The 9,249-nt window shown below is 34.5% G+C and overlaps 1 long non-coding RNA gene across 1 annotated transcript; it reads right to left on the bottom strand.

Annotated features, from left to right (window-relative positions):
• Nucleotides 1-2,143: 2,143 nt before the first annotated feature.
• On the bottom strand, nt 2,144-7,209 carry LOC146821346 (uncharacterized). Its single transcript, XR_014962705.1, has 3 exons — nt 4,999-7,209; nt 4,288-4,933; nt 2,144-4,222 (listed from the first exon to the last, which is right to left on the bottom strand). It is a non-coding gene; the product is annotated as an uncharacterized LOC146821346 (long non-coding RNA).
• Nucleotides 7,210-9,249: the final 2,040 nt, after the last annotated feature.

The raw sequence follows: 9,249 nt of genomic DNA, 5'->3' as shown, positions 1-9,249 counted from the left end.
ACGTTTGTAAGGTAAATCGTCCGAGGACGTGTCGGACACATTTTCCGACCCGAGGACGTGTGGGGAATGATTCCCAGTGCGGTTCGTATGGACTTTTTACCATGCGAATCGTGATTGCCAGTTCGTACGGCACTTGTACAATTCGTACGGTAAAAAGACCCGATACGAGTCGCACGGGGGAATTTTTTACCGGATTGTGATCGGCACCAAAGGCTTAAAAAGGCCTGCAAGTTACACAACAGGGGAACCACCTTTACAACGCAACTTTTACAACGCTATGCTATTACAACGCATTTTTTACAACGCAAAAACTTTTACAACGCATGCTTTTACAACGCATGCTATTATATGGTAAGTACTTTTACAACGCATATACCTTTACAACGCATTATTGGAAAATGCCTTTACAACGCATGCATTTACAACGCATGCATTTACAACGCAAGATGTTATATGGTAAGTACTTTTACAACGCATATACTATTACAACGCATTTTTTTATGTTGGTATTTTAATTAAAATAAATATATATTGTATAATTATTTTTGTTTTAAAAAATGGAATTATTTAAAAAGTGAGTACTTTATCAAAATATTAATACTTGAGTATTTTGTCTAGTAGAAATGTTTTTTTGTATAGTTAAATTAATACTTGAGTATTTAAATAATAATACTTGATACTTAATACTTGAGTATTTTGTCTACTAGAAATGTTTTCATTTGAGTAGTTTAATATTAGTACTTGAGTACTTGAGTATTTTGTCTAGAAGGAATGTTTTGTTGGATAGGTAAATTAATACTTGAGTATTTTAATATTAATATTAATACTTGATACTAGAAATGTTTTGTTGGATAGTTAAAATAATACTTGAGTATTTAAATATTAATACTTGTTACTTACTACTTGAGTATTTTGTCTACTAGAAATGTTTTGGTGGATAGTTATTTTAATACATTAGTATTTAAATATTAATACTTGATGCTTAATACTTGAGTATTTAGTCTACTAGAAATGTTTTGTTGGATACTTAAATTAATACTTGAATATTTCTCAAAATATAATGAGTTTTTTAATATTTATTTAAATTTATTTGAAAAAAAAATATCATAATAATTGAAAGATTAAAAGAGTAATAAAAATTGCATTTTAAAAAAAATTATAGTTTACATTTTTAAAAAAAAAATTAGTTACTTACTTTGTAAACAAATTTCCCACGCTTTTCCATTGAAGTGTATGAGCGTCTTTGTCCTTTATTTATTTTGGCAGCCTCAGAATATACAACCCGCGGAACAAGAAAAGAAGGATCGGAAAGTGAAGAAAGAGAAAGTTTTGAAGGGAAAAGACAATAGAGTGGAGGTAAGGAACATTTTTAGTAAATTAACATTTAATTAGTTACAATTTTGAAGTTAAAAAAACTATTTTAAAAATAATAACAGTAAACAATTATTGTTTTCACATTTTTTATTTACAGAAAAATCATGTAAAAATAAACCATATTTTTAATAAATTTTGCAATGTAAGTAACATTTTTAAAAGAAATTATAAATATTTTATTTACATTTATAAACATTTATTTACAGATTTGTAAAATAAAGTAGTCCGCTATGAATTTACATGCACGCGATGACGTAATGACGTGAGCGTCGACGTAATACGCCATTTTGCAGAGCATCGGAGGAGGAAGCAGCAGGAAGCTGATCTGCGGCCAGGTAGGAAATATTTTCATTTGTAATTGTAGAATAAACCTTTAAAATGGATACATATATAGTGAGGAAAGAATAAGGGGAGGTTGCGGGAAAACTAATTGATTACTTAATTGTGTTTAAACATGTCCACATTAATGTCATTAATGTAAGCCTATGTCGGGTCGCTTAAAGTTGTTTATTTAGTTAAAAAAAGTATGTAACTCTTAAAAAATTAAAAGTTACTGTTCAGAAAGTTGATTTGTTTATTTAGGAAGTTTAAAAAGTAATGTCGATCTTCATTTCTAAGTACCAAAAAGTTGCGTACTTTTAAATTTGGAAAATTAACGATTGTTATAAAAATGATGAATACTATGCAAAGTGCAATTCGGAATATGGTTTCAATTGTAGAAATTACATATGTTTGAGTTTTGGTGATTTGTTTTGACGGTAATTAAATTGGAATTTTTCGGTAATTTAATAAATGCAGTTCCGATATCGAACAATAGTTCAAATACTATGGGACAGTAAATTTGTATACATTGGTAGTTTTTGGTGAAAATGAAGATTTGATTTAAAAAAAAACAAGAACCCGACTTGTTTGTTTGAAAAAAATTTTAGAAAATACCTTGGTATGCCAATTGTAATTTGAAAATTACTAAAATTTAAAGCAAAGCAGGAAAGTAAAAAATTACATTATTTTAAAAAGAAAGAATGTTAGAAAGATTTTCAAGGTAGTCTATAGCCACACACAACGAAAATTGTTGTAGAATTGCCAATAGTCTCTCAGACATTTCCCTTGTTTTGACTGTAACTCGTGGGTTTAGACTACCTGCGAGTGTTTGTGCTATTCTCATTTCTTGGAAACTTTGCTCCTTCTTCAAAGTTTCCAAAAATGAGTAGAAGTTAGGATGTGGTTTACCAATTGTATGATTGAAGGAGTTATGCCATCCCTCAATGGCATTGTTTGTTTTAGCTTCTCCCTCTAAACAACTCGTGTAGCAGTTCCACCACTCCACATGGAATCGTGGCTTCCTCCTGCGACCCGATCTGCTTAGGTGTCCAATCCATGTGTCCTCAAAATAATTTAGAATAGGTGCCAATTTTTCTTCGTTACTCGTATAATAAACAGATTCTATAATTGCAGTGTAGTACTCGTCCACACTATCGGGAGGAACAAAACAAAGTGCAGTTAATTTTTTTAGTTCAAATTGTAGTTTGCTATCCCGAGAATATTCTGCAACTAGGGATGTTTTCTGTAATTTACGCCAAAATGCCTGCGAAAAATGGAAAAAACATCCCTGAATTTGGGTATCCGTGTACGTTTTAGTGATCACATTGATCATGCTCAATTCAAAATCAATAATTATTTTTCGAGGACTTGAAGATGTTTTACTTTTAATCACTGATAAAAGTTCAGTGTATGTTGCAGAAGTCTTATCAGGTAGCAAACTATAAACTAAGGGAATGACACTATTGTTAATTTTTGCATGAATAGTGTAAATTTGAGTGAAAGGATGGGGTGTACTTTTAAACGTCCCATCCATCATCCAAATTTCACTACTTTCTAACTTAGCAAGGTTACGTGGGGTACTAAAAATTAGAATACGTTTCTGAGGGTTTTCGTTGTCATGCAGAAGGAAAGGTTCATCGGAAAAAGAAATAGAAAGATCATGAGGAATTCTAATGTCAGAGAAAGTATGTGGTGTAGATAATTGAATGTTACTTGCCTGCTTTTGTCTCTGAATAATTCTTCTCAAATTAGGTATTATAGGCATGTTACTAGCAACATGACTGGGGACATGCTGTGCAACCTCTCTTAAAATTGATCCTGTAGAATCATTGGAGGTGCTTGCAATAGCTTTCATCTCGTTTATTGTTTCTCTGATTTCTACATCCATTGCAGAGGCAGAGTGGTTATGTTCTGTGGTTTTCACAACCAAATTATCAACAGTAACCGCTCTGCCACTGCAATGGGTAGTGTAGTATTGCACACACCTCCAATGATTTCTAGTTAAACTTATTCTTTCCTTACTATATATGTATCCACCATGGTTTAGTAAATTTTTGCCCTTCCTGGATTTAATAAAGTTGGCAGCTCCCAGGCTAGACATTATCTGAAAAGAGGAGAAAAGACAAAAAAATTAGCCTGAATACATTTAGGAATTACCTAAAACATAACACTTAAACCATCCATTACTTTCCCTACTGCTGCACCTTCCTGGAGTAAGAATAGTAAATTGTTACCCCAACACCATCCAACATTTTCCCTACTGCTGCACCTTCCTGGAGTTAGAATAGTAAATTGTTACCCCAACACCATCCAACACTTTCCCTACTGCTGCACCTTCCTGGAGTTAGAATAGTAAATTGCACCCCTACACCATCCAACACTTTCCCTACTGCTGCACCTTCCTGGAGTTAGAATAGTAAATTGCACCCCTACACCATCCAACACTTTCCCTACTGCTGCACCTTCCTGGAGTTAGAATAGTAAATTGTTACCCCTACACCATCCAACACTTTCCCTACTGCTGCACCTTCCTGGAGTTAGAATAGTAAATTGTTACCCCTACACCATCCAACACTTTCCCTACTGCTGCACCTTCCTGGAGTTAGAATAGTAAATTGGACCCCTACAGCATCCAACACTTTCCCTACTGCTGCACCTTCCTGGAGTTAGAATAGTAAATTGTTACCCCTACACCATCCAACACTTTCCCTACTGCTGCACCTTCCTGGAGTTAGAATAGTAAATTGGACCCCTACAGCATCCAACACTTTCCCTACTGCTGCACCTTCCTGGAGTTAGAATAGTAAATTGTTACCCCTACACCATCCAACACTTTCCCTACAGCTGCACCTTCCTGGAGTTAGAATAGTAAATTGCACCCCTAAACCATCCAACACTTTCCCTACTGCTGCACCTTCCTGGAGTTAGAATAGTAAATTGTTACACCTACACCATCCAACACTTTCCCTACTGCTGCACCTTCCTGGAGTTAGAATAGTAAATTGGACCCCTACAGCATCCAACACTTTCCCTACTGCTGCACCTTCCTGGAGTTAGAATAGTAAATTGTTACCCCTACACCATCCAACACTTTCCCTACTGCTGCACCTTCCTGGAGTTAGAATAGTAAATTGTTACCCCTACACTATCCAACACTTTCCCTACTGCTGCACCTTCCTGGAGTTAGAATAGTAAATTGTTACCCCAACACCATCCAACACTTTCCCTACTGCTGCACCTTCCTGGAGTTAGAATAGTAAATTGTTACCCCAACACCATCCAACACTTTCCCTACTGCTACACCTTCCTGGAGTTAGAATAGTAAATTGCACCCCTACACCATCCAACACTTTCCCTACTGCTGCACCTTCCTGGAGTTAGAATAGTAAATTGTTACCCCTACACCATCCAACAGTTTCCCTACTGCTGCACCTTCCTGGAGTTAGAATAGTAAATTGCACCCCTACACCATCTAACACTTTCCCTACTGCTGCACCTTGCTGGAGTTTGAATAGTAATTGTTATCCCTACAGCATGGTACATTTTTACAACTGCTGCACCTTAGAATGTTGGATAGTAATACCTTTTTCTTTCGAAGTTGCTTTTCTTCCTGACTCTTCTAAAGTGGGAATGGCGTGTAGGCTGGAGTAGACACTTATGAGGTGATTGGATTTCGATTGCAAAAATAAATGTCTGGAAAAGGGAAAAAATAAAAAAATGTGAAAAGTAAACGATGTTGAGAAATGCGATTTTACAATGATTTATTAATAATTTGTATATTTGATATAAGTTGTAGTACATAACACTTTCCCTAATGCTACACCATCATTTAGTCATGAAATTAAATTCTGAATTCTGCAAATGTAACCATAATTAGATTGGGTTTTTTTTTAAAACAAAAGCAATGAGATAGCTAGTCTAATATATTGAAGGTTAAGAAACCATGCTTAAAATCAATACCTTGTATTGTAGAACTTGCTATTCTGGTTGAGGCTTCTGAAGATGATTTGGTCTGTTGGCTCAAGATTTAACGTGTGTGGTGGAAAGAAATTTTCTTTAACGAATCAAAATTGTTGTCTTTGGAAAAAAAAGAGGATAATAAATAAATTAACGTTGGTTTGAAATGTAAAATCTGAGTATATTTGAAATAATAATGACAAACAATATAACTAATACTACATGACACTGTACTAACCAATGCACCTTCCTGTAGTTGAAATAGAGATATGTACCCCTACACTATTAAAAAAATCACCCTAATGTTGCACCTTCCTGGAGTAGAAATAGTATATTGTTTCTCTAAACTATCCATTATTTTTCAAAATAGGTACGTTAGAGGAGTAATAATTGCAAAGGGAAGGATTAAAAATGTATAGTAAAAAAATACAGAAAATGTAACATACCTTTTTCAGCTGTTGTTTGTTTTCGTGCCTTTAAGGTAATGGATGCAGCTGGAAAAAGTTTTTTTGGGTACAGATGTACTCTGGTAGAAAAAAAAAAAAAAAAAAATTAATGTTCCTTAGCCAACGTTGGTTGGAAAAAAAATACAATATTTAAACAATTGGATATATGACAAAGGAGTATGAGAAAGAATTGGTGAAAGAAAATATATTACACATTAAATTCATTTTTCAAACAAAAAAAAATGATAATCCGAAACTATTACTAAATTACTAAAATGCTGAACATTCTAGGACTTTGAATAGAAATAGATGCCCTAGAAATATGAATCGCTTTTTCAGATGTAGTACCCAACTGATGTCTTATTAGTAATTGTTACTCCTGCATCATGGTATTTTTTCGTTTATTTTGTGGTGAGATTTAGATTTTTAAAAAACAACACATTTGCCATACATGATTGCAGGTAATTTTTAAAAATAAATTTTAAAAGTAAAACCATTACAAATAAATAACATTTACCTTCACAATTATGTATGTCAGTCGTTAACGTGGTGGTGATGCTCAATTGGTTACACCAATTGTTTAATCTCAATATTTTCCGAGGTTCTGTTTATGGAAAATAAAATAATTGTTTTAAGTTGGTGTGTATTTTTAGTGATAAAAAATTAGAAACAGTAAATTTAATCAGTTATTATTATGATTTTTTAAAAAATTTATTGTGGGTTAAGAAAATATATTTTCTACAAAACCAACGTTTAAAAATATAATAATGACTTACTAGTACTTGCTCTATTGTAATGCTTTTACGAATGATTTCCGTGCTCTCTCTGAGGAGGTCGCAGTGGAGGTGACAGAGGGTCAGCTTTTCACGTCTGGTCTCTCTGCTAGTTGATAATCAACTGAGTGCAAAATGGTGTCTTCCTTGTATTTATAAGTTTTACTCGGTGTCACTAATAATTTTTTTAAAAACTGCGTTCGTTGTGTTTTTTTAAATGCTTTGTTTTTCTGTGGAAAATGATAATTTAAAAATGCTTTTTCAAAGATATTGTTTTCATTCATTTGCTCCGTTTTGGCATCCATTTTGGAACATGTCTTTTGGTATTGTTTACATAGAAACTGTGGTAGGACAAGTTTTACAAGTGAGATGGTTAAAATGGCGCTTATGTGTATGTGTCTTATGTTTTACTTTGTTTACTTGCTTTCCGATATAATCATGATAAAAATGTGTATGTACTGTCATTTAAATTTTCGTTATTTTTATAAAACTTGAAATTTGTGAAAACGGAATTTTTTGGGTGATTTTGAGTATTAATTTTAATACTCGAGTATTAATTTTAATACTCGAGTATTAATTTGGTAATGCGTTTCGGTAGATTTACGCTCAGTTTTTCTCCACGTTTTAATACACTTCCCCACCCTAAAACCCCTAATTTCCCTGCATCCCGTGCCAGATTTTATTGTACTTTTAATTAAAAAAAAAAAAAAATCGCGTTGTAATGGTATGCGTTGTAATAGATTTCGTTGTAACAGCACTTTTCAGTATTTTAATAGGTTTTGCGTTGTAAGAGTATTCGTTGTAAAGTAATGCGTTGTAGTAGTACTTGCGTTGTAAAAAATGCGTTGTAAAGGTATGCGTTGTAATAGCATGCGTTGTAACGTCATACATCCTACACAACAACCACAGCACACACATCCAACAAAGACATTTATTTAACACACACAAAAAAATTGAAATACCCCTAAAAAACACAATTTGCAATTCAATCCAATGCCATCCATGCCCTAAATGATGTTTAAATTCAACAGACACCACAGAAACAGTTGTTTCATGCACACATGAGTAGCTCTGGGCCTACTGTCTGAAAAAAAATGATTGGCAGACTACTGGGCTAGTGAATTAAATAAATGTTGCAAATTGATTGCAAAACTTGGAGAAAATGTAGTGAACTTTGCAACATGTCTCCTTTATAAAAGTAAACTAGAAGAAAAATTACATACAAAGAAACAACTAGACCCCTACTAAAACTACAGGCCACCCACCACAATACATTGAAAGAGAACAATGAAAAGTACAAAAGAAATTAGGTGCAATGCCCCAATCAAACAACACAAATTTTCCAACTTACATGTGAAATCTCAAATCCAAAAGTCCTCAAATCCAATGATATATGATGCAGCAAACAAAAAAGGATCCTTCCAGCTCCAAATCCAAATGAAAAGTGATCAAGAGATTGACAAAGCACTGGGAGGATCCTGCTGGGCAGGAACAGGAAGTTGGAGACACTGGGGCACCTCCATCCTCTTCAAAAAATATGTAACAAAAGAAAAAGGACTCCTTGCACAAAAAAGTACAGCCAAATGTCAATCTGAGGAGTTTTTGTCATCCAAATCATCATTTCGAGAAGGTTTTATTCTTCTCCAGCTTGCAAATTCTGCATGTACGGCATCGCGATCTTCTCAAAACTTCTGCCGGAAGTTTGATGGCGCGTCCGAATGACGTGTTCGCGATCGCAGACTCTCGCAGGACCGTACTGCCGGCTACCAAATTTCGTGGCGCATGCGAACAGATAGGAAATCTCATCGGCAAACGGGCATCCAGGTAAGTCGCTCCCTCACATATGAAAATGCATTTTGAATGCGCAAACAAAAAAAAACTCCACTCGGTTGCGGAGCGCGGGGTTTTTGGTAACTCCGGGTTCTACGCGGAACGCGGAGTTGCCAAAAATCCGCAAGCTCCGTGAGCGGAGCAGATTTTTCCACCCAGGGTTAATGTTAGTCTACTGGCCAGACTGTTTAAATCATACAGCTTTGCTATGGTAACATTTGCAGATGATACACAGATTATTGTCTCCATTTCAAACAATATTCAGGACACAGACCATAACTTTCAAACCTGCATGCAACAAGTGAGTGGATGGATTATAGAGAACTGCCTCAAGTTAATCTCAAATAAAACTGAAGTTTTACTTTTTGGCAGAGGTCCACACTTGTGTCCTCTGACTTTTGGCCTAAGGAATTAGGTCCCCTTCCCACTCCAGCCTCTGAAGCAAAAAACTTGAGAGTCATCTTTGAAACAACTCTGTATTTTTCCCATCTTCTATGTTTTGCATTTTAAAAACTTTGAGAAAAATTGTTCCTTTTATACCTACAGAA

The sequence above is a fragment of the Triturus cristatus genome, chromosome 6, assembly GCF_964204655.1.
Source record: "Triturus cristatus chromosome 6, aTriCri1.1, whole genome shotgun sequence".
In the NCBI taxonomy this organism is placed as follows: Eukaryota; Metazoa; Chordata; class Amphibia; order Caudata; family Salamandridae; genus Triturus; species Triturus cristatus.
This window is presented reverse-complemented; position numbering and strand designations above follow the sequence as displayed.